This window comes from Lithobates pipiens, unplaced genomic scaffold, assembly GCF_037356315.1.
Source record: "Lithobates pipiens isolate NorthernLeopardFrog02 unplaced genomic scaffold, aLitPip1_a1.2 Scaffold_13, whole genome shotgun sequence".
Lineage (NCBI taxonomy): Eukaryota > Metazoa > Chordata > Amphibia > Anura > Ranidae > Lithobates > Lithobates pipiens.
The window spans coordinates 434,800,983-434,828,055 of record NW_027507718.1 but is presented as its reverse complement, the minus strand read 5'-3'; the positions used below and the strand labels follow the sequence as shown (position 1 = coordinate 434,828,055).

The 27,073-nt window shown below is 43.3% G+C and overlaps 1 long non-coding RNA gene across 1 annotated transcript in view; it reads right to left on the bottom strand.

The window, feature by feature from the left end:
• Nucleotides 1–27,073, bottom strand: part of LOC143976171 (uncharacterized) — a 49,460-nt gene that overhangs the window by 5,853 nt on the left and 16,534 nt on the right. The gene's annotated exons all lie outside the window — the stretch shown is intronic.

The following is a 27,073-nucleotide window of genomic DNA, read 5'->3' as shown; positions in this document are numbered from 1 at the left end:
GAATTTGATGCGGGTTTCCTTGCATACAATTAGCATAGCAGGAGATTGCCATGGAGCCAGTTCACACATCTTTACAGCGGTGCCAATTGCACAGGAGCCCTGTGCGTCTTTTGCTCCGTTTCAGGTCCGAATTCAGCAAAAAAATGTGGACTGAAATTGGACCTGAAACAGTGAGTGGAGAAGATCAACAACACTGAGAATGGTGAACCCAGCCTGAATGAAAAGTTCATATTTAGGAACTGAACACAGCTCTTGAAATTAACATAATAAAGTTAATGAAAAATTTTATTGAATGGGTTTCTAATTACTATAATCTAAGTAATCAGTAAGTCAGACCTTGTGACTTTATATTTTATGCTGCACAACTTCCCTCCCATTCTTTAAGGTGTTATAATGAATCTGACCAAACTCAGGGTGAGAGTGATCCTACAAAAAGAAACCATATTACAAGCCCTAATATGGATCATTCAAAATGAGAACAAGGTACTAAGCCAAGCACTAGGGATGAGTGGCAGGTAAAATAAATAAACAAATTAGGTATGCAGTGTGACTTTAATTGGTCTAAATTAAAAAAAAATGTAATGTTTCAGATTTTTTAGGGGTCTGTTTACTACAGAAATGTATTACTATTACTGCATTTATTGCCATTTTACTGCAATCAGTCAACCTGCAGTAGTTTGAAAACTTCTAGAAAAATGTAATTATCAAGTTTAATGCCAACATTACCTTTATATGTTTTTTACTTTTGAATAGGGACATTTTTTATTTCTTTAAAAAAATAAAGCCTGCATGCATATTTATATATTGAAACAGCAGAAAGATTACCGGTACACTAGATACAATTTCACTAGATTTAGTGAGAAATATACTTTTTAATAAATCAACCCCAACCCCAATGTTTGACAAAGAAAAAGAAACCAAATGCCTCATATGTTAGTCAATCAGAACACTACGTGTTGGACAAAAAGCAGTGGTGTCTTTCTGTGCAACCAGATGAGGAACTGGTGTGGCAGTTCTCAGTAAACAATGTTTGAAGTATGAGAGGTTTCAATATTCCCTTTCAGAGGAGATTAGTTTAGTATTGGGGCTAAAGCAAAATTACTGCTACACACAAAAAATGTACCCACAAGCAGCCTGGAAAAGAAGAATAGCAATTGTTTCCAGTCTGGCAGGTAGTAAGTTCAATCTTTCCTCTTTGCTCCTCCATGTGTACAGAATACCCTGTCTCCCACTGGGTGTGCGGTTTCCCAGTCGGACCCTTTTTCAATAGTGTGTCATGTAGTGACTTAATATTTGGCAGATAGAAACACAGCACAGAGTGGGGAAACAGCCATCAGACACACCTGGAAGTTTGGATATCAGCAGAATTCATAGCTTCACAAGTAAGTAAAGATGAGTCCTGCTAGTATACAACACTTTCATGTGTGCTGGATGTCCTGTCTTTTGCTCGGTGTGGTTCAATAGCGTGTCCTGTAGTGACGTAGCATTTAACAGACAGAACAATAGCAAAATATGGTAAAGCAGCCACCAGACATACTGTACTTGTAAATATTGAATACAAGCTGCAGCCATACTGTAGCTCCAAAAGTGAGGCGCTACCTGCAGGAATGGAAAGTATTGTAGGATAATCTTTTTTGTGTAACAACAGGATTGCTGTTATGTTAGCCATTAGGCTTTAGAAGGCTAATTAACCACTTTCAGACCGGACCATTTTGCTGGTAAATGACCAGAGGTCTTTTTACAATTTGGCACTGCGCTGTTTTAACTGGTAATTGCGCGGTCATGCAATGTTGTACCCAAACAAAATTTGCGTCCTTTTCTTCCCACAAATAGAGCTTTCTTTTGATGGTATTTGATTGCCTCTGCGATTTTTATTTTTTGCGATATAAACGTAAAAAGACCGAAAATTTTGAAAAAAAATGATATTTTCTACTTTTTGTTATTAGAAAAATCCAATAAACTCAATTTTAGTCATACATTTAGGCCAAAATGTATTCAGCCACATGTCTTTGGTAAAAAAAAAGTCAATAATTGTATATTTATTGGTTTGCGCAAAAGTTGTCACATCTACAAACTAAGGTACGTTTTCTGGAATTTACGCAGCTTTTAGTTTACGACTGCCTATCTCATTTCTTGAGGTGCTAAAATGGCAGGGCAGTACAAAACCCCCCCAAATGACCCCATTTTGGAAAGTAGACACCCTAAGGAAATTGATAAGTGGCATGTTGAGCCCATTGAATATTTTATTTTTTTGCCTCAAGCGATTGAATAATGACAAAAAATGTATTTATTTTTTTTACACGAAGTTGTCACTAAATGATATATTGCTCACACATGCCATGGGTATATGTGAAATGACACCCCAAAATAAATTCTGCTGCTTCTCCTGAGTACGGGGATACCACATATGTGGGACTTTTTTGGAGCCTAGCCGCGTACGGGGCCCCGAAAACCAAGAACCGCCTTCAGGTTTTCTAAGGGCGTAAATATTTGACTTCACTCCTCACTACCTATTACAGTTTTGAAGGCCATAAAATGCCAAGATGGCATAAAACCCCCACAAATGACCCCATTTTAGAAAGTAGACACCCCAAGCTATTTGCTGAGAGGCATGTTGAGTCCATGGAATATTTTATATTTTGCCAAAAGTTGCGGGAAAATTACAAACTTTTTTTTTTTTTTTTTTTTTTTTTTTTCACAAAGTTGTCACTAAATGATATATTGCTCACGCATGCCATGGGCATATGTGAAATGACACCCCAAAATAAATTCTACTGCTTCTCCTGAGTACGGGGATACCACATATGTGGGACTTTTTGGGAGCCTAGCCGGGTACGGGGCCCCGAAAACCAAGCACCGCCTTCAGGCTTTCTAAGGGCGTTACAGTTTTGAAGGCCATAAAATGCCAAGATGGCACAAACCCCCCCCCCAAATGACCCCATTTTGGAAAGTAGACACCCCTAAATTTAGGGGTACACTAGTGAGACTAGGTAATAAATGGCGGGTGCCCTGAAACTATAAAAAAATAACTAACCAACCAGCGTCACCTGTAACCGTTATATGGTGATCACTGGTGAAAGGGTTAACTAGGGGGCAATCAGGGGGCTTTATGCGGTAGTATATGGGGGTCCCTGGCGCTATAAAAAGCTGCAGCGAACCTAAATACCTACCTGCCTAACTAGCGTCACCTGTGACACTAATACAGCGATCAGAAAAACGATCGCTTATTAGGCTGGGTTCACACTGGAGCGATGCGGGAACGCCACGAATGCGCGGCGGGTTCCCGCATCGCATGCCTCCCGGCGGCAGTTCACACTGCCCTATGCGAACTGCTGGGAGTGTCAGTGAAATGTTAATGACACCCCCAGATCAGTTCGCATATCGCAGTGCGATCTGCAAACTCGGATCGCATGGTGTGAACACCCATGCGATCCGATTCTGCTGCGGGCCAAAAAAAGGGTCCCGTGCGAATTTGCGGCGGGTGCGGTGGGTGCGATGCGAATTCAGCCATACTATCTGTATGGCTGAACTCGAATCGCACAGAGATCGGATGTGATTTGCACTGCAGTGCGGTGCGAATCACATTCGTTCTCATAAACCGCTGCAATGTGAACCCAGCCTTAGTGACACTGGCGATGGGGGGTGATCACGGGGTTAAACCTTTATTGGGGGGGTTAGGGGGGTACATTAGAACTAAAGGGGGCTAACCCTAACTGCCCTAACAGTTATTACAGTCACAAATGACACCAATGCAAAAAAATAAATAAATAAATAAAAATGACATTGGTGTCACTGTGACTGGGGGGCAGGGGTAATTGGGGGGGTGATCGGGGGGTGTGAGTGTGCCTGGCATGTTCTACTGTGTAGTGTCGTGTTGGTGCAACTCACCGATCCTCTCTCCTCGGTGTCGGAATGAAAAATACCGACACGGAGGAGAGATTACATCACTTCCTCTCCTGTGTTTACATTACAGGAGAGGAAGTGATGTCACGGAGCATTTTCATTCGTCGGGAGCGATCGCGAGGGGGTGGCCATGAATGAATGGCCGTCCCCTCGTCCGGGATCGCTCCCGAAGGAATACCGACCGCCGCAGGCACCGGGCGGGCAAGGACGTACATGTAAGCCCTTATGCCTGCCGGTGCCATTCTGTCGACGTACATCGTCGTGCGGCGGTCGGGAAGTGGTTAAGTCAACTCTGTCACCCAACAGGAGAAACACTAAAATGTTGGATAGCAGTGGCACACATAGCTGATGAAGAAAGTTGTAGCGCTGATAGTATACTTGTAGTTGCGCCTTCTGTTCTAGATGACTAATATTTTACTTTACCATAGGGGGGCTGGACTCTCCTCCTGGTCACAGCAGTGCTCCCGTAAGGCTCCAAGGCCCCCTCAGACTACTTAGCAACAAGGCAACATCTCTATTACTTGTAAGTACCTGTATTCTACATCACTCACATTTTCTCTTATTACTGACCCACTCTAGGTTGATTCCATAATTGACTAGTCAACGAATGTATGTTTTTTGATACTACTGTAACGCATTATCATTTGTAATACCTGTTAAAATCTAATAAAAAGAAAAAAGAAGCCGCTTGGTAACCTTTCTGTTTTGCACCTCAAGTCAGATAACTCTTTCAGACTGACAAACCTAGTCAAATCAAAATCACCAAACACATAGAGATTTAATAGCAAAGTTATTTTTGACTTGGTAGCAGGCTAATACCAGTGAATGGACACAAGACCATTGACTGGTAAAATAACTCAATGTATTAGGCTGAAGTGCAGAAGCTTGAGCATCAATGAACATATAGGAGATGGATGTTAAACACAGTCTGCTATACAGTGGAATCACTAGGCCAGAGCTACTTGAAACAGAGTTCTGTACCACTAGACTGGTGTTAACATGTGAACCAGCATAATTAATAGTAAGCACAGAACATGGGCATCAACTGTGTGGAGAATAAGAATACTGCAGCTGCTTAAGTTGCACCCAAAGATTTAAGGTATGTCCTATGTAATACCTCCTGTGTTGTAACTTTAAACTAAGCAAATAGTACCTGTAAGTAATCTGTCTTTAATCCAAAATCTTCAGCCAGCTAACATTGGGGTCTAGTTATATCATTGGAGTACATGAGAAAATTCACAAGCAAGACCTACAGACAATAATGGGCTATGGGACATCTATATGGTTGATTACTAAAGCCTCCGTCTCTCTAGTGTCTTTAGATCATGGCCGCAAGGCCCTCTCACCAGACCAGCATCCCAGCTCAGAAACTCCTGCTTCTGGAAGAGGGATCCTCTACTCCAGTTCATTGTGGCTCTGTGCTCTGTATTCACCTGGTTGTAACGCTTAATGTGAGTGCAGCGCAGAACACGCAGTGTTGATGATATAGTCTCATGCTCTTTTGTCTCTTTAAGAGCTTTGGGCAGAAGTGTAAATTTGACGTCGCTTCCAGCCTGCAATGGTATGGGGGCCATCTTCCTCTCACTCAGCTCTATACCACAGACGGAAGCAGACGTGATCGCTTCCAGTAAGCGGCAGAGGGCACCGGAGCGCGACGGTAGGGGGCCCTCTCCCGCCGCTAATAAAAGTGATCTCATGGCGAATCCACCACAGACTACTTTTATATGAAAGCAGACTGCCCGCTGAAGAACAGTATACCAGGGTTATGGCAGCTAGCTGCTGCCATAACAACGATATCTGTCTTCAAACAGCCGACATATAATGATTGGTTAAATCTTGATGATGAGTGGTTAAATCTTTGCACACACTCTAGTGGTACTCCACTAGTAATAGTCCAGAAGAAGAAAGAAGAAAAAGGGACATGATCCAATGGGAGTGCCATTTTGTGAATAAATATGGTACTACCTTGATGGTAACGAATACAGTAAATGCATCGATTAAGACTGGAGAGTAGGACATGATTGGAACTCCATAACAATTACAAAACCATTCTGTTTAGTTTCTAGACACTTTTTGTCTCTTAAGCCCCCTCCAATGTGGCATAATCCTATCAATCCCACAAAAAGTGGCCAAAGCGGAATCCTGATTGTGGTAGATTCTTAAATGACTGAACAAACTGTGTTTAGGAAACCCCTTTTTATGTTGTGCAACTGCTCGTTTACTGTGAACCCCAATTTTCTGGTTGTGCGTCCCACATACTGGAGGAAAGGGAATATACAAAAAGGGTTGGAAGCATTAGAAAAAACAAAAACATAGTCATACATATGGCTGATAAAGGGGAGGGATTGTAGTTTTATAGAAAAAGGATTATACTAAAGAATTAAACAGATTGGTGGGAGATAAAGACACGTACAAGAAACTGAGCGGTAACCCTGGAAATAAGTTTTTCAGGCCACCTGAGGCCAGGTGACAGATACACACCATTGGGATCAAGAGTGCACCACAAGGTTGTGAACCCTATGGCTGACTGCTGCGGATGGGAGTCTTGGTGGTAAAGGAAGGCAGGGCCACTGGAACACCAACACGGATCCCACTGGGGTTAGAGCGTAAGATTCCCTGGGGTGCGGAGTCTAAAGCCCCATACACACTATCAGTTTTTCTGCTGAGTTTTTCCTTCAGAATTACCAAAACCATATAATATGAGGTCAAACCTTAGGAGTTTCAATTTGTATGCAATCAGGCAGGCCCTTGAACTACATGGTTTTGGTAAACCTGAAGGAAAAACTCAGCAGAAAAACTGATAGTGTGTATGGGGCTTAAGAGCCAGCAGGTGTTCACCAGAGCCTCTAGTGATGAGGACTTCCTTACCCAAATAAACATCAATGAATATGGGCTAAGATTCACATCAGATACGTTTTTTGGATTTGGTACTCACCAAGTCCAGTGGTTGTATCACTACAAAGATATTTTTTAAGGAAACCGAAAGGAATGGTTATATATCAAAGGCCAGTTGCCATCACCCCAAATGGTTGGGGGCAATACCCAAGGGACAATTAATGCGCAGTCTGCATAATTGTACCAGTGCAGATGATTATGCCCTACAATCAGAGGTGGTGGTGAATACATTTAAAGAGAAGGGCTATAGAGAGGATGTTTTAACATCTATTCAGACAGAAGTATTACATTTGGACCGATGGGACTTATTGGAGAACAGGCCAAAGAGATCCTATGATAATAAGATCAATGTAGCGTCCCTGATGGATTTTAGTAGAGATTATAAATCTCTAGAACATGTTATCAAAAAATATTGGCCCATCCTTTTTGAGAGATAATACGTTAGCCAGTTTTCTCCCTAAACAACCTAGATTTATCTACCGTTGGGCCCTCATTTAAAGGAATAGACCAAATGTTTACAACCCTCCCAAAAAGATCAGATACAACAGGCTTTTACCATTGTAAAAGGTCTAAGGCTTGTAGGAAAACCAATATATCTAAGAGGAAGGTACAAACCTTTAGATCTTCAAGTAACGGCAAACAGTTTGAAATAGACAAATTAATTTCTTGTGATTCCACTCATGCCACCTATCTGATTTCCTGTCCGTGCGGGCTCCACTATGTGGGACGCACGACCAGAAAGTTGGGGGTCAGAGTAAATGAGCACTTGAACAGCATAAAAAAGGGGTTTCCTAAACACAGTTTGTCCAATCACTTCAGAATCTACCACAATCAGGACCCCAGTTTGGCCACTTTTTGTGGGATTGATAGGATTATGACACATTGGGGGTGGGAGGGAGTATGAGATGAAAAGTGTCTAGAAACGAAGCAAAATGGATTTATAAATTAAATACTTTACACCCTGCTGGTATTAACGTAGACATTGATTTGCATTGTTACATTTCAAATTTGTAATTGTTATGGAGTTCCAATCATGTCCCACTCTCCAGTCTTTATTCAATGCATTTAGTCTATTGATTACCATCAAGGTAGTACCATATTTATCCACAAGATGGCACTCCCATTGGATCATGTCCCTTTTTCTTCTTACCTCTTCTGGACTATTACCTGTGGAGTACCACTAGATGATGTGAAAAGATGGGTTTAATATATATTTTTATACATTTTCTACACCTTTAAATATTCTAACAAATAATCTTATTAATCTTAAGTAAATAGACCATTATTGTTTAGGTAAAATATGTAAATTTTCGACTCCATATTTGGAGCTGTTGGTGAGGATTGGAGTGGATTGGATATTCAATTCACCATGACTGTATAAATAGTTGCAGAGGAAGTGACGGGTCCCATCACATGACCCCTGATAACATCAGACTTGCTGATGAAATGCATCAGTTTAGGCAATATGTGATACGTCACTTCGGCCATCGTGTTGGAGCACAGGTGGAACGCAGCTTGGCATGAGCAGTTCTTTTTTATTCCTTTATTTATGAATCCCTTCTGGCTACATCTCTCATGAGAGGCGTCTGCATTTGCGGATATATCTTGACATCGCTAGTGAGTGGCGTCTGCATTGGCGGATACATCTTGACATTGCTAGTGAGAGGCGTCTGCATTGGTGGATGCCTCTTGACATATCTTTCTGCTTATCTGACACCTGTCATTGGTGTCTGATCAATATGGTGAGTAGGCTGCTTGCCTAAAACTGGTGGCACTTTCTATTACTGTCACTGAATTTATTCATTGCTGTACATTTTTTTTTTATCATTAAATTTTTTATTGAAGTTTTAATGATACAGAAAAAAGAGAGGGCATGAAATAAAACAAATTATAAGGGGGAAAAAAAACAAAGTAAGATGTAATAACATAAATGGTTACATTAGCACACACTGCTGCATCGATCAAGTTTCATCATGTAATAAGATACAATACAATCTCATCATGAACACTGAGATGTACAGAAATAAACAGAGAACGAGGTGTCAACAAAACTTAAAACCTCCGATATTTAGCACTCCAAATACTCCAAGTGGTATCAAATTGCTTGTATTTTAAAGTATTTATAGCTAATGCTCGCTCTAGGGTGTAATGTTGATGAACTGCGTTGGTCAGGTCCGTAATGTTTATGGTCAAGGCTGTTTTCCAATGTAGCAAAACCAAGGATCTTGCTGCCAGGAGAATATTGGAAACCACTACCCTCATGTTGTAAGGAAATTTTTCGATACCAATATGTAGGATCGCTAAACCAGGGTTAGGAAGAGTAATAAGTTATGAGTTGGAATACCTGGTTCCAAAAACGTATCAGGTTAGGGCATTCCCAAAACATATGTAGTAAGTGGCCCGGTTGCCCGCAGTTCCTCCAACAAAGTGTAGAGGTGTGTGGAAAGATTTTCGACAATCTACAAGGCGTGTATTGCCATCTATTGATAATTCTAATAGACATTGCCCAGTAGCTGATAGAGTGTGAGGCTTTTTGGATCTCTCGAAAAGCTGTTGTCCACTGATCTTCTGTAAATGTGTGTCCTAAGTCAGATTCCCAAGCATTGATCTGTTTTGTCTTCGTGAAGGACTTCTTATCCTGCAGAAGAGCATAAAAGATCGAAATGCCTTTGTTCCTTGAGGGTTCGCAGGTAAGAGAGTGCCAAACAGAGGGTGGTAGTTTAATTGTAGGGAGAGGATTTTTCTTCAGGAAGAGGGAGATTCGGATACACATGAAGAAATGATGGCTAGGAAGACCACATGTTTCCATTATCTGATCACTATCAAGGGCCTTGTCGTCAATAAAGAAGTTTTGGATAGTGTGTACACCATATCTCGGAAACTGTTTTAAAGACAGCATCGGGATACGGGCTTCTAGGAGACTCAGGGGAAATTGGTAATTGATAGAGTGGAGAATGCGGTGATCTTGATGTAGGAGGAATCTCCATGCTTGTAGAGAGGTTTGTATTATGGGGGAGATTTGGCGCAAATCCCAAGGCTTCCAAATGTCACCCATAAGGAGAGCTACTAGATCGGGAACTGGAGCCATGGCCATTGCTGTACATTTGATTGAAGAATTGTCGGTGGTGGTTTATGGACTTTATTATTGAAAAAAAAATCATATTTACATTTGAACACTATTTGATTACACCATTTTTATATATTTATTTTATTATTTATATGCATTTAAGCGTGGTATGAACTTAATTATTAATTTTCATTTTACTATTTGACCTTCAGTTATACTACTAGCTGCTCTATATTGATTTATTGATTCGGTTATATTTATAATTATTGCTTCCAGGATGCGTGGCTTAGAGGTTTCACCTTTATTTTTACTCATCTGTATAACGGTATTCCCAGATGATGTGTAGCATGTCCATCCAGTAAAGCAGGAACTGTGGTGTGACAGGGAGATGGGCCAGCTGGCTCTGTGTTGTTCTGGGTAAGAGAGGAGGAAGGCAGCGTGGAGCGCAGCTCTTTGGATATTGTGTGACATCACTAGGAAGCAGAGAATACAACAAGTTTCATCTTCGCTCATTTCTCGAATGTCTCATTTGAGAAAGGAACACGCATGCTGGATGGACGTGCTACACATAATCTGCACCAGGAATACCATTATACAGATGAACTTACTCATCATATTCAACATGTGAGTGTTCCATTGTCTTTTCTGCCACCATTTATACCTCATTAACATGCTGCACTTGGAGGCTCTTTTTCTGTTTGTTCTTATACTGCAGCTACACAGTGTTGACTCCACTCTTGAGAAGAGCCTTGCCCTAAGTGTCACAGTGTTCCATAGACTGTTTCCTGGCCCATCCCTTGGCTCATTAGCCATACCTATAAGGACAAGTTCTATAAAAAAAAAAAAAAAAGACTACTGGACTAGACTCATCATTGACTTGGCATGGATTATTCCCTTGTGTGGTTGCATGATACACATCTTTTGCAGTGATGTTGTGGCCTCAGCTCAACTGTGACCTGGTCTGGCTCCCAGGATGTGTTCACTCCCGAATCTCCTCAGCAAAAGGCTGTGCAATTCCACAAGCAGCCTAGGAAGATGCTGCTTTTTTCTCCTCCCTACTCCCCAGCCCTCTTGGGGACTGTAGTCTATTTAGTAATAGGAGCCCATAATAATTTTTCCAGTATGGACCCATTATCCACTGTGGCCAGCTTCAAGTCATTGGGCACTATCAGGACTCCCACTCCCCCTGCTGATGTGAGGTAGCAGGGCACTGAGGTCCAGCTTGACCGATTGCTGTAAATGCACAAACACTATCAATAACATCAGGGTTTAAACCTTGCAGCCTAATGCTTGTTAAAGTGGACTTCCCGCAACATTTTTTTTTTAAAGTCAGCCGCTACAAATACTGCAGCTGCTGACTTTTAAAATATGGACACTTACCTGTCCAGGGTGCCCGCGATGTTGGCACCCAAAGCCGATCTGTCGCTTACCTCTCGGGTGCTGCCACAGCCATCTTCGGTAAGGGAATCAGGAAGTAAAGCCTTGCGGCTTCACAGCCTGGTTCCCTACTGCACATACATGAGTCACTCTGCGCAATCCGGGTGGTCTCTGCTGTCTCTGGGATCCATGTGTTTTCCAGTAGACAGTGGGGGGGTGGAGTGGGAAGAGACGTAGACGCCCATGGGAGTCTATGCCTGGAAGTGTGTGCAAATACCTGTGTTATACAGGTATCTGCACCCCCTCCTTCTGAAAGGTGCCAAATGTGACACCGAAGGGGGGGGGGGGGGGTTCCGAAAAACAGAGGCTCCATTTTTGTGTGAACCTCCGCTTTAAAGCGGTTCTGCACTCATAATAAAACATTTGCCCATTCTGTTGCCTCTAGACCATATATTTGATAATGCCACCTGTTTTTTTTTTTTGATTCATCTACCTTTTGTAATCCGTAGTAGTTTATTTTCATCCCCTGCGGCGATGGGCGGTCTCTTTCGGGGATCAGCATCATTTCCTGCTGAAGCCCGCACTGTCTCCTGGGATCTCGTTCAAGTAATCCCAGGAGACATTGCGGCTAATGCACCCGACATCTCGCGAGATTTCGGCTAATACAGCCGACATCTCGTGTGATTTCGGCTATTACAGCCGAGATCTCGCGAGATTTCGGCTGTAACGGCCGAAATCTCGCGAGATCTCGGCTGTAATAGCCGAAATCACGCGAGATGTCGGGTGCATTAGCCGCAATGTCTCCTGGGATTACTTGAACGAGATCCCAGGAGACAGTGCGGGCTTCAGCAGGAAATGATGCTGATCCCCGCAAGAGACCGCCCATCGCCGCAGGGGATGAAAATAAACTACTACGGATTACAAAAGGTAGATGAATCAAAAAAAACAAAACAGGTGGCATTATCAAATATATGGTCTAGAGGCAACAGAATGGGCAAATGTTTTATTATGAGTGCAGAACCCCTTTAAGTGAGGAGGTTAGAAACTCACTTTGGAAATTAGTGATCTCATTTTCAGAGTTTTAAGAGAATGAATAAGTGTTAGAGCACTGTTATGCCGCGTACACACGACCGTATTTTCTATCAGAATAAACCCTGGTGGTTTTTCTGACGGAGTTCCGACAGAGTTCAAGTCTGAAACAGACTTGCGTATACACGATCACACCAAAGTCCGATCGTTTAGAACGCGATGACGTACAACACATAGGACGGGACTAGAAAAAGGAAGTTAAATAGCCAGTAGCCAATGGCTTTCCTTGCGTCATTCTTGGTCCTTTGGAATAGCATACAGACAAACGGTTTTCCCGATAGGAATTGATTCTGTTGGAAAGATTTAAAACATGTTCTATTTCTAGGTCCGTCAGAATTTTCGAAAGAAAAAGTCAGATGAAGCCCACACACGATCGGGATATTCGATAGAATGATTCCGTCAGACCTTTTCTACCGGTAAAGAGAGCCTTTGTTAGCATGTAGAAAACGCATATGTCACCTTCCATGTGCAAATATTATTAAAATTATACACAGAAACAAGCTTATTTTAAAAATTAGCACATTTATAGTATTTAATAAAAAAGACAAGTTCCCTTTAAAGTTATGAACAGTATAGGAAATCACATTTTTGGAAATAAAGCTGAAAAAAATCTAGCTTATGTTTCATAGTAAAATCGGCAGCAAGTATTTTTCATGGGTCGTTAGGCTTTAGCCTTGCAGTAACTACCATAATAATTATTTTTGCATTTCTATGCGTTATCATGAGAGATTAATATACATTCATCCTTAACCTCACCGTGTTGTTACGTTTTTATGTGCCTTACTTAAATTATCCATATGGGCTTGTAATTTATCAGGTTGATTATGTAAATGTTTGCCTGGTTGGCATTTAAAAGTATGTGTAATTGTTAGAATAACAGAATAATTATAATGGAGTGTGTCACAGAATCTCCTGAAAAGATTGTTATTTATGAGTAAATTTTAAGAGTGTATGAAAGAAATTCTAAAGGAATTAATTCATTCAGTGTATTTATAGATTTGATATATAATTATCCAGGAACACGTATGGCATATTTAGTTAGATCATTTTGTTTTCATGTAAGATAGTTTAGTCTTGGGGCTCGTGGTTCTCAATCAGCATGTCAACAAGCATTTTTATGACTCAATAATAGGGAATATACCCCAAGAATTTACATATGAATGAGGATGGTGGGTGTAGGTTGACGCACGTTCATGTTACATTTAACGTTCTACTTCCAAATCCTGTAATGTAAACATGTCTACAATATTGCTTTTATTACAATCATTAGAAATAGAATACTGTACCGACCATGATGCTGCAATTCCAGGGACTGGCCTTCAGGTTTGTGCATCCACATCAGGATCTAAGTGGGTCTACAATGACCTGCATAGATGCACTTCGGCAGAGCTGGACAATCCAGACATGTGGCCATGTTAAAGATAATAGCCACAGATGTGTCAGTAAAGCTAAATGTATCAGTGCATTGTGTGTCAGTATGTCACCTTGTACTGCAATCTCCTAAGATAGATGATATTCATACCCCCAAACCTAAAAGTAAAGCAGCATTGTCACTCTAGTAGCAAAAATGGCATTAGAGACTAACACCAGCAGGAGCACTAGGTCCAAAGAGAAGCAAAAGAAGCCTGAATTCCAAAAATGGAGGGGATTCATTAGAGATAAGAAGAGTTATTCTACTATTTGCTTAAAATGGTTGTAAAGTCATATATATATATATATATATATATATATATATATATATATATATATATATATATATATATATATATATATCTTGTATCCTCTCTGTTTTAAGAAGATATTCAGTATGGCATGTGGTATCATGGAGCAGCAACTATGATTACTATGCTTTGTACACATAAAGGAACACATGAACAGGCAGGATCAACCAGGTATAGTACATCATACAATGGGACAAATTACACTCCAGAAGCACTATGCTGTAGATCATGCTTTAAAAGAACAGAAACATAATTTTTTTAGGGTTACAACCACTTTAACAGTTTCCTCACACGTTTTAAATTAAAGCGGTAGTAAAGCCATTTTTTTCACTTTGACCTACCAGTAAGCCTATAATAAGGCTTACCTGTAGGTAAAAAGAATATCTCCTAAACCTGTACGGTTTAGGAGCTATTCCCTTTGCATGCACCCGCTGACTTCAGCAGTGCATGCGCTCTGAACTCCCAGTTTAATGTCCGGCAGATGGTGCCGGACCTTGCCGGAAAGAAGTCTCCCACGTACATGCGTGGGATTGACGACATCGCAGCTCTGGCCACTCACAGTGCCAGAGCCGCGATAACCCAGAAGACAAGCCGAGGGAAAATGTAAGCTCCCTTGGCGTGGACCGAGATCACCTGCTGACACCTCATTCTAAAGTAAGTATTTCATAATGAGCTAGTATGTGATGCATACTAGCTCATTATGCCATTTGCCTTACAGTTTAAAAAAAATAAAAAATATGTGGGTTTACTACCGCTTTAAACCACAACCAAAAAATTTCTGCATTTTTTTTCTTTTTAGGCTGTGTTCACACTGTCTTTGGATATGGCTCACAGCTGGAGTGTCCGGTGTGTCTTTGTTCTCCATTTCAGGGATGAATTTTGCCCTGTACACACGGTTAGACTTTCCGACGGAAAATGTGCGATTAGATTTTTATGTCATAAAGTGCCATGCATGCTCAGAATAAATTATGAGACGAAAGCTATTGGCTACTGGTTTATAGTCCTGTCGTACGTGTTTTACGTCACCGTGTTCAGAACGATCGGATTTTTCTACAACTTTGTCCGACCATGTGTATGCAAGACAAGTATGGGCCAAAATCCGTTGGAAAAAATCCAACAGATTTTGTCATCGTGAAGTCCGACCATGTGTACAGAGCGTTAGGCCCAAATTTCTTGCCTGAATTTGGAGCTCAAACGGAGCCAAATAAGCACAGGACCCTTGTGCAATCCACTGCATGGCCGCCACGGAGAGGTGTGTGAACCAGCTTAATTGAGAGCTGGTCACACTCTCCTGTCATGCAAACTGGATGCGGGGAACCCACATTCAATTTGCATCAGTGTGAACCCAACCTTGGGCTTCTTTTTCCTCTGTTTTCACCTGGTGATCTAGATGTAGGCCAGAACCCTTGCAGGGCGGCCTTGACTTATTGGGCTTACCAGTTATCTTCTCTTGGCCTGCTCTTCCACGTCTAGGGGTTCCCAGGGTTGATATCCAATGATTTGAATGCTGACACGGATAAAGTCCTTTTCAAAAGGTTATATTTTGCAGTAGTAACATCCAATAACAAAGTCTCTCGTGGGAACAGAGGGCATGGGTGAAGAACTCAGGCACCTTGAACTGCAGGTCTAACAAAGTCTCTAATTCCACCCAGAGAGTAGGCACTCGCAGCTGGGTACTTCAAGGCTGAACAGATCTCTAGCCAGAGATCATGGCAGTCAGCACGCTGACTCAAAACTTGAAGCAATCCTATGAACGTATACAAGTTGTAACTAATGCCGCGTACACACGTAGCCAACTATCTGGCGGACTTAGTCTGACGGACTTCCCGCCGGACTTTCTGAACAAGCTACTTACCCACACACGGCACTTTTTCAGCGGACTAATACAGTGTACTAAGTCTGACGGACTATCCGCCGTACTTTTGAAATGACCGGACCCACACACGCGGAGGAAAGTCCACTCATTTTGAGCGCATATCCAGGTAGCCGGGGCCAGCAAAGGAGGCGTCGCTGGCCCCGTCACCTGGTATGGACTTAAAGGGGAATCCCTACGCCGGCGTAGGGGTCCCCCCTAGGTCCACATCAGACCCTTATCCGAGCACGCTACCCGGCCGGCCAGGAAAGTGGGTGGGGAAGAGCGAGCGCCCCCCCCCTCCTGAGCCGTATCAGGCCACGTGCCCTCAACATGGGGGGGTGCCTTGGGGAAGGGGGGCCCCGCGGCCCCCCCACCCCAAAGCACCTTGTCCTCATGTTGAAGGGCCTCTTCCCGACAACCCTGGCCGTTGGTTGTCAGGGTCTGCGGGCGGGGGGCTTATCGGAATCTGGGAGCCCCTTTTAATAATACCGGCCCCCCCACCCTATGTGAATGAGTATGGGGTACAATGTACCCCTACCCATTCACCTGTGGAAAAAAGTAAAAATAAAACACAACACACAAGGGTTAAAATAGTTTATTGCACAGCTCCGGAGGTGTTCTGTCCGTCTTTGGGGGTCTTCTCGCCGGACTCCTCCGCTATCTTCTGCTAGCTCTTTTACTAGCGGAGGAGCCCGGCTTTCTTCTTTGCTGCCACCCTCTTCTTCCGACTTTGGGGGTCTTGTCCCCCTCTTCGGTTCTTCTTGCCGGGCTCTTTTACAAGCGGTGGCCCAGTCTTCTGTTGCCGCTGTTGCCTTCTTCTGTTCTTCTCTTCAGATGTTGCCTCATCGCTCTCTCACTCACAATGACGGGGACGCGGCATGCGGCGACTTATATAGGGACATCGCTGGATGATGAGGGGGGACAAGACCCCCGAAGTCAGAAGAAGAGGGCGGCGGCGAAGAAGAAAGCCGGGCTCCTCCGCTAGTAAAAGAGCTAGCAGAAGATAGCGGAGGAGTCCGGCGAGAAGACCCTGAAGACGGACAGAAGACCCCCGAAGCTGTGCAATAAACTATTTTAACCCTTGTGTGTTGTGTTTTATTTTTACTTTTTTCCACAGGTGAATGGGCAGTGGTACATTGTACCCCATACTCATTCACATAGGGTGGGGGGCCGGTATCCGGGGGCCCCCTTATTAAAGGGGGCTCCCAGATTCCGATAAGCCCCCCGCCCGCAGACCCTGGCAACCAACGCCCAGGATTGTCGGGAAGAGGCCCTTGTCCTCATCAACATGGGGACAAGGTGCTTTGGGATACCCCCCCATGTTGAGGGCACGCGGCTTGGTATGGCTGAGGAGAGGGGGGGGCGCTCACTTGTCCCCACCCCCTTTCCTGGCCGGCCGGGTAGCGTGCTCGGATAAGGGTCTGATGTGGACCTAGGGGGGACCCCACGCTGATTTTTTGGCATATGGATTCCCCTTTAAGTCCATACCAGGTGACGGGGCCAGCAACGCCTCCTTCGCTGGCCCCCGCTACCTGGAGAAGTGCTCAAAATTAGCGGACTTTTCTCTGCGCGGGAAAAGTCCGCTCATTTCAAAAGTATGGTGGACTGGCACACACACTGCCGTACTGTCCGCCGAAAAGCGAGTCCAGCGGACAGATTGGAGTGCAAAAATACTTTCTTAGTCCGCCGTACTTTTGGGTAAAAAAAGTCTGCCGGAAGCTACACATGGGCGGATTGTCCGGCGGACTTGAGTTTGCCGGACTTTTCCACCGGATTGTTTGATCGTGTGTACGCGGCATTAGGCTGAGCAGGAAGCCTTTTCCTCAGTACCTGGAACGTTTCCCATCTCCTCAATGGTACTGGAAAAACGTGAATTTGTCAATGTCCTTCCCAACTCAGTAACCAGGCACTTCCTAGGATGCCATTTGCCGGTCCTCCTCCAAAAAGTCCTCACCCGGTCACTTCCAGAAGCTGTGGTGCCTCTCCAAGCTGAGAGCACACCCGGACACCTTGAATCCTCCCTCAGTTATTGCACCTCAGACCAGCAGGGTCCGAGACTCGGGAACAGACGGATCCCTATCCCAGACCAGACGGGTCTACCCAGGGCCTCTAGCAGGAACATGTTGCGGGATGTCGAACACCCCATGACCGGGACCCCTCACGGGGCTACCCCGGTCCTGGAACCAGAACAGGCCACACAGGTCTCACAAACTCCTCTCTTCCTAACACGTGACCCTCACATCTTAAGTACCCCCTTCCAGACTCCCCAGTGGGCCCGGCACTCCCACTGATTGGTCCAGAGAAGGTTGATACTCAAAACGTCCAACCAGGCCTGGTTCTGGCCTGTCATGTACACCTCACTGCTCACATGACCAAGCAGAACTTCCAACACAGCCCGGCCAGACTGATGTCAAGGCCAACCTACGTAATTAACCCTCAGAACCCCTACTGTTCTGAGGCAAAAACTAAATTTACATGTGTATGACATTTTGTCCAAAATGTCATCCGCTACATAGATAAACAGAGACAGCAGCATTGTCAGTCTGAAGGAGAGAAGAGTGTTAGATGTGCTATCAAATTTAAATACACTAACAAATTGAAGATGAACTCCAGCTAACATTTTTTAAGCAGTTAATTCAGCTGTTTTGTTTCTTTTGGTGCAACGGTTTTACATAAAGAAATAAAAAGCTGATCATTGCAAGCACCCCTGGCAATGGTAAAGGGTTTGTCTTAACCATCCAGCTGCTAAATCTGCAAGGAAGCTTGTTCTGTTGAAAACACAACTGGCAGGATCACCAAGAAATAGAGATGATTTGTTGGTAGAAGCAAGATGACTCCCTTAAATTTTCCTTTGTCAAATCAGCGCTATGACATAAAGAATATAATGGAAAAACACTGGAAGGTCCTTAGGGGTGACCGGGTTTTGGGTTCCATTCTGCCAGAACAACCTAAGGTCGTGTACCGAGGCATTCCCCCTTTGAAATTACAGGTGGTCCCCAATATTGTCAATCCACCTAAACAACTTTCTTTTTTTCAGAGCATGTTTTTTTTTTTATCCGTGCAGAAGGTGTTCAATTTGCAAACTGAATGCGAATTGAATGCGGCACATTCTTTTCAATCCACTTCCACTCAGGAATTTTTTCAAATTAAGCCCTTTATCACATGCTCCACTAAATATGTGGTGTATGTGATAAAATGGCCATGTTCAAAACAGTTTATTGGCAGGACCAAACGTATGCTCCATGTGAGACTTGAAGAGCATGTAGCAAACATTAAACGGGGCTTTTCAAAACATAGCCTTTCTAAACACTATGCTTTGAAGCACGATTGAAACCCAGAAGGGACTACCTTTCTTGGTATCGATAACTTTTGTGGACATTGGAGGGGTAGCAATATGGTGTGGGAAGTCTCACGTTTAGAGACCAAATGGATATATCAAGCTCGAACTTACAACCCATTTGGTATGAACATTAAATGGGATGTCAATGCTTTTATTAATAATAGTTGATAAATTTGTAGTGTGAATTTTTCAGGGATAATATTAGCCATATATAAAGCTATGAAGTGTATTTATGTATGAGCAATTACTCCCGATGTCCAGATGTACTCACAGTCCCTCTCCCCATCTAGCATAATATGCCCTTTATTTTGGGCTCTATAGTGTGCTATTGATTGGCCAAATAAATACAACATTTGGTTGGATTTGAATATTTTACTGTTTTTAGTTTGTGTTTATTTGGAAGTGTTCCTTTCTGTTTGGACAAAAATACATTCCCTTGTGATTAGGTATAATGATTATTTCCTGGCTGTGGAGCGCACTTTATTAAAATATGCGTTCCACTGGGGGCGGAGCCGGAGAGCGAAGTGAATGGCCGCTTAGAACCACAGCTCCCGCCGAACGAAATCTCCGGAGCAGATTCCAGTGACGAGAAGCAACAATTTTTCAGCAGACCAGAGCGCTAAAGGTGGGCCACCCCTGTGATCATGTCGAGGAAGAGGAAAGACCGTAAAGAGCCTGGTAAGATGACGGATTTCTTCGCCTGGTCAGGCCGCTCAGACAGCCAAGATGGCGCCAGCCATACTCACAGCGCAGCGCGCCCGTCCTCCCCGCACGCTGGGAGAGGATGGAGAGGGGACAGTACTCGGGCGGAGGAGCGGAGACAGCGGCTACCTGACTCCCGTGCCTCATCCACCTTGAACAGCCAAGCAAAAGCAAAGCAAAGGATGAGGGATTCATCACCTTCAGGCTCTGAGACAGAGGGCAAGGGGATATTAATAGATGATACCATGGAGTTCCAGGACCCCATTGCGGCCTTCCCTACAAACAATGCCCCGGTGATAGATTCCACCATGAAAGAAATGCTGATGACTCTGCGGAGCGCAATACACACAGATATGTTGCAGTTGGTAAAACAATGCAAGGCAGAAGTCAAAGCTGTAGGAGACAGAGTGACCCACATAGAGAGTAAGATGGGAGAATTCACTACAACGTTAAATGCTATGGTTGACGTGCACAATGATGATGATGATGACATCCAATGGCTCAGGTCAAAGGTCGCGGACCTTGAGGATCGTTCCAGAAGGAACAATATCAAGATAAGAGGTATCCCCGAAACAGTTAGACACCAAGAACTGATGGCTCATTTGGCTACTATAATGCGGGAGGCTCTCCCGGATCTCCCCTTGGAGAAGTTAATCATAGATCGGATTCACAGATTGCCAAAACCCTGAGCAACTCCCTAGAGATACAATTGCGCAAATCCATTACTACTATGTCAAGGAAAAATTTATGTCCATGACCCGGAATGTTGCCAAACTGCCAGAAAGTATGCATGGACTGTCCTTTTTTGCAGACTTATCAGCCCACATGATGCAACGGAAGCGCAATTTGATGGCCGTCACAAAACCACTGAGGAATCACTAAATTACCTACCGGTGGAATTATCTAGCCAAATTGGTGGTTGCAAGAGGTGACCGAGAATACGTAATATCTACATTAGAGGACGGCATCAAGCTGCTGGAGAAGTGGAACATCCTCCCAAGACAAGAAAATACCCCCCACTCGGAGGAAGAAGAAGGAAGGTGTGACCCCAACAACTATACCTGAACATCTCAAAAGGTTGGTGCCTACAAATCAACTTCACCCACTTCGGAGATTCACACCGGCAGATTGGATTAGTTGAACTTCCCCCTAAAATTAGCAGGTCGTTTCTTTTTATATCAGTGCGGCAAGCACTTCTGTTTTGTTTTGTTTTCTTTCTTTTCTTTACTGCGGTTACTTCCTTTTGCACAGTTTTGTGTTCGATCGGACGTTTGAATCTTCAAGATACCTACACAGAAACGACTAAGAAAGGGCTCAATAGCCCAACTCCTATGGACGATACTTACCATTCCATCATTGCACGGTCCACTGGCAAGGTCCTAGTGAAGTGCCTTCATATCTAGCAAGTACCTTAAAATCCGAGGCTTTTGGCCGGTAAGGCTTTAACTTAGTGCAATATCGTTTCTACCCCCGAGACTCTCATACTATACATTCACTGATAATGGAATTCAAAATTACCTCCATTAATGTCAATGGGTTAAACACCCCTCAGAAGAGACACATGTTATGGAAAGAGGCCCAGTCTCAAAAATGTGACCTGCTATGCTTACAAGAAATGCATTTCAAAGCACAAAAACACCCTCACTTATCTCACAACCAATATCTGCACTGCTATTACACATGTGCGCAATCCAAAAAAAGAGGAGTAGCTATCTTAGTAAAACAATCCATAGCATTTAAATACAAAGCCCATTATAGTGATGAAGAGGGCATATATATTATTCTGGCGTGTGAGATAGGTGGGGAGGCTTATACCATTGTAAATGTATATGCTCCTAATAATAATCAGCTTAGATTTTTGAACAAATTATGGAAAAAAGTGCAACAAAACCTTTATGGTCATGTTATGCTATGTGGGGACCTGAACGTTATTTCTGACCAACATCTGGATGTCTCCAGCTCTGGTAACAGGAAAACGTTCAGGACGTCCCTTTCAGGTTTCACTCGTAAGAACGATTTGTATGATGTATGGAGGAGTCATCACTCCAATGAGAGAGACTTCTCTTTCTTTTCAAGGGTACACTTAACATATTCTAGAATAGATGTCTTTTTGGTGGACAAATTTCTTCTACAGAAGATTTCTAAATCAGACATAGGGGACATTTCCTGGTCCGATCACGCACCGGTATCTGTAACTGTGGGTACTCAAGGTATCACCACTAGAGCTAACAGATGGCGTAACGACACCTTGCTGTTTGCAGACCCGGTGCTTGCATCAGACATAGGAAATTCAGTGAAAGACTTTTTTGAGCATAACGACACACCTGATGTTGACCCATTTGCCCTTTGGTTATCCCATAAAGCATATGTAAGGGGGATCCTGATGAAGCACAGTGCAATATTACGGAGTAAAAGGAGGCAGCGCTTGGACGACATCTTAACTGAAATTAAGCAATTAGAATCCCAAAATAAACAGGCACCCACTTTGAACATAAGTACGAAATTAGCTACAGCAAGGGATGACCTTAGGAATCTATTAACAATGCAGCACATTCGAAATGTGCACAGACTCAAAGCTAACTTTTATATGCACGGTAACAAGGCAGGTAAATTACTGGCGAATCAAATTAAAGATAAAATACTTAAACAAAAAATTCAATTTCTGATCCACCATAAACATGGATCCAAACATATCAACCCCAAAGAGATTGTAGACACATTTAGAAGTTATTATGAAAACTTATATAATATATGGAAAGATCCTGATACTCCCCAACCTACACCATCTCTAATAAATTCCTTCCTAAAGGATATCTCTCTCCCCTCAATTACCTCCACAGAATTGGAAACACTAAATTCTCCTTTCACAGAACTGGAAATTAAAGAAACTATAGGTAATCTACCTAATAACAAGGCACCAGGGCCAAATGGGTATTCTTCGGAATATTATAAAAATTATAAAGAAATACTTGCACCATTCCTACAGAGGGTCTTCCAAGCCACTGTATCCTTAGCCTCCTTCCTGAGGAAATGTTACAGGCTACGATTATTACACTGCCCTAACCAGGGAAAGCGCAAAATTTTAGGCCTATTTCGCTTTTAAATACAGACGTTAAGCTGTATGCGAAGATCCTAGCAAATAGACTGGCAAAACTTTTGCCACATCTTATAGATCATGATCAGGTGGGATTCGTGGCAGGTAGACAAACCACGGATGGCACTAGGTGCATACTGAACATAATGCACTATGCAGTTGAATCAGGGCAGCCTTCAGTCCTCCTGTCATTAGACGCTGAAAAGGCCTTTGACAGGATACATTGGGGCTTCCTTTCAGAGGTACTCAACAAATTTGGGTTCAAGGGTCAAGTGCAGTCAGCTATAGGTGCTCTGTATTCAAAACCGTCAGCCATGGTATTTACAGAAGGTATATTCTCTGAACCATTCCCAATAGCAAACGGCATGTGACAGGGGTGCCCCTTGTCACCCCTGATATTCGCGCTCCTGATGGAACCATTGGCAGTAAAAATAAGGCAGCACCCCCAAATAACAGGGATACGTATAGGTAAGGAAGAACATACGGTGACATTATTTGCGGACAATGTTATATTATCAATCTCAAACCCAGTTAATTCACTCGCAGCGGTACGGGGGCTACTAGAACAATTTAATGCGGTTTCCTACTATAAAATTAACACATCCAAATCAAGTATTATGGGATTAGCGCTGCCTTCAGATGTGGAGAAACTTTTGAAAGACACAATGCCGTATACGTGGGCAGATAGATCCCTCCGATACCTGGGTATATCGCTAACAAACCAACTTTCCCACCTATACTAAGCTAATTTTGAACCACTAATTAATGAATTCACACAAGAAATGCACAGACTGAAATGTTACTACTTGTCCTGGTCTGGTAGATTAGCAGCATATGAAATGGTCTTACTCCCCAAATTATTGTATTATTTCAGAGCACTCCCAATCCAAATACCAGCCATTTTTTACACCAAAATGCAAACGGCTCTATCTAAATTCCTATGGGATGGGAAAAGGGCAAGATGTCACCAAAATATCCTTATGAAGCATAGAGGAGTAGGAGGAAAGGGAGTTCCAAACATTATGGACTACCACATGGCAGCCATGCTGGCACAAGTGGCAGCATTGCATAACACGGTCAACCCAATCCATTGGAGCAAGGCAGAGCAAACATACATAGACAGGAGAGAAGCTAAGAACTTATTACTTTCCACAAAACGTACGAACCAAAAATTATGTAAAACCCATCCCATGATTACAGCAACACTTAAAGCCTGGGATTACTTTATACAGGTTAAAAACCCTCACGTTAAACACATAGCAACTCCAATCCCTATTAAAACTCTTCTACTGTTAGCACCAAATCTACAGGTCCGGAAATGGGAGGAAGTGGGCATTCAATACATAGCAGACTTATATGTATCACACAAATTGAGAACATTTGAGAATTTACAATCTGTATATTCACTGCCACAAACAGAATTCCTTACATATGCGAGAATCTCGCATATCTTGGGAGATGCATCTGGTCAAGTGGTTGATGTCCCGGAGGAGATTCACAAGCTGTGGAGGGCAGAATCTACTAGGAAAAAAGGGATCACAAGCATACAAGCATATATAACCTGCTGAATAGCAAAAAATACCTGGATATCCCAAAACAATTTCAGAAATGGGAATCAGACTTAAACACAACAATATCCTGGGAACAGTGGAGCCGTGCAATTAGGAATAATACTGCCCACACCCAGTGTTCTAATTATAAAGAAGTAGCTCAAAAGATACTTCTCAGGTGGTATAAAACACCTTACATGTTGGCAAAATATAACAAAGCACTGACCAACATATGCTGGAGAGGTTGTGGTCAGGTGGGCAACTTGGTGCATAATGTTGTGGTCATGCATTTCTTTGAGGAGCTTCTGGGCAGTAGTTTTGGGCTTAATAGCCAAATTGACAGGAATACTCAATAAATTGAAAGCTGAACAAGCAATCTTGAGTGTTGATCTGGACATTTATCCCGGCAGCTGCCACCCCCCCCCCCCGGTGAAGGAAGTCATAAAATTAGTAGGCGACTCATATGCATATGAGAAAACGTTGGCCTGGAGAGAGGGGAATCAAAAGAATCAAGAATCAAAAGAAAGTTGCCCAGTGGTCCGTGTGGGAAAAATTTAGTATGAAGAATTGACATGTTCGTCCATATATTGGAAACTATTGTGATCATATATAACCTATAAACACATAGTAATACCGCATAGGAGGATACGCAGAGATGTAATTAACAAGATTCAAGTATTGCAGAATTAAACTGTTTACAGTTAAGTTGTTGGATGTATACTGAAAATATATAAAACAAAAATATGCTACCATGACAACGAACCAGATATGGTGGTCATATGATTGTCCAAAAGGAAATAGTTGGAAATAGATAACATTGTTTCTTGTTAACTTTTTGTACATGCATTTGATTTTGATGTACCGTATATACTCGAGTATAGGCCGACCCGAATATAAGCCGAGGCCCCCAATTTACCCCCAAAAAAACTGGCAAACTTATTGACTCGTGTATAAGCCGAGGGTAAGACATGCCTGTCCATCCCTGTGTGTGTGTCCGTCCATCCCTGTGTGTCCGTCCATCCCTGTGTGTCCGTCCATCCCTGTGTGTCCGTCCATCCATCCCTGTGTGTGTGTGTGTCCATCCATCCATCCATCCCTGTGTGTGTGTGTCTCCATCCATCCATCCATCCATCCCTGTGTGTGTGTGTCTCCATCCATCCACCCATCCCTGTGTGTGTCTCCATCCATCCACCCATCCCTGTGTGTGTGTGTGTGTGTGTGTGTGTGTGTGTGTGTGTGTGTGTGTGTGTGTGTGTGTGTGTGTGTGTGTGTGTGTGTGTGTCCAGCCTACCTTTGTCCCGAGCCTCCGTCCCGTGCCTTGCCTCCTTGCCTCCGTTCCGTCCCGTGCCGTGCCGTGCCTTGCCGTCGTGTCGTGCCTTGCCTTGCCTCCGTCCCGTCCCGTCCCGTCCTGTGCCGTGCCGTGCCTTGCCTTGCCTTGCCTTGCCTTGCCTTGCCTCCGTCCCGTGCCCTCTTCGGCGGCCATTGTAAAATTCAAAAGCCGCGCCTCCTCCTTCGCCTGTGATAGGCGGAACACTGAATTTCCCAGCAGCCTGTGTTCCGCCTATCACTGCCTTCGTATCATCCTCGTCCGTAGTACGAGGATGATACGATGTCCGTGATAGGCGGAACACAGGCTGCTGGGAAATTCAGTGTTCCGCCTATCACAGGCGAAGGCGGAGCCGGAGGCGCGGCTTTTGAATAGAATGGCCGCTGTCTGTCTGCTCGACACGCTGATCGAGCGGGCAGACAGCGATGACTCGAGTATAAGCCGAGGGGGGCACTTTCAGCCTCAAAAAAGAGGCTGAAAATCTCGGCTTATACTCGAGTATATACGGTATGTATCTTTATTTGAAAATCAATAAAAAAAAAAAAAAATGCGTTCCACTTTCTGAAAGTATGGCTGAGTCAATTCATGACTTTGTTTCGATATAGGTCACTTCCGGCGGATGTGAGGTGTGAAGACACCTACTTCCGTTTTTCTGTGTTTGCATTCCGGAAATATGCTGTGCGTCATTTCCAGTTATTGGAGCGCATGCGATGGTGTTTAGTTGCGGCGCATGCGGATGCCCTTTGTTTTGGCGTCATTTCTGGCAAATGGATCGCACGCGGGGTCTCATATGCATATGAGAAAACGTTGGCCTGGAGAGAGGGGAATCAAAAGAAAGTTATTGCCCAGTGGTCCGTGTGGGAAAAATTTGCTACCATGACAACGAACCAGATATGGTGGTCATATGATTGTCCAAAAGGAAATAGTTGGAAATAGATAACATTGTTTCTTGTTAACTTTTTGTACATGCATTTGATTTTGATGTATGTATCTTTATTTGAAAATCAATAAAAAAAAAAAATGCGTTCCACTCTCTGAAAGCGTTCAGAACAAGGTGACGTTATACACGTACGACGGGAGTACGTAGAGGCCAGTAGCCAATAGCTTTCGCCTCGTAATTTATTCTGAGCATGGGTGGCACTTTGTCCATCAG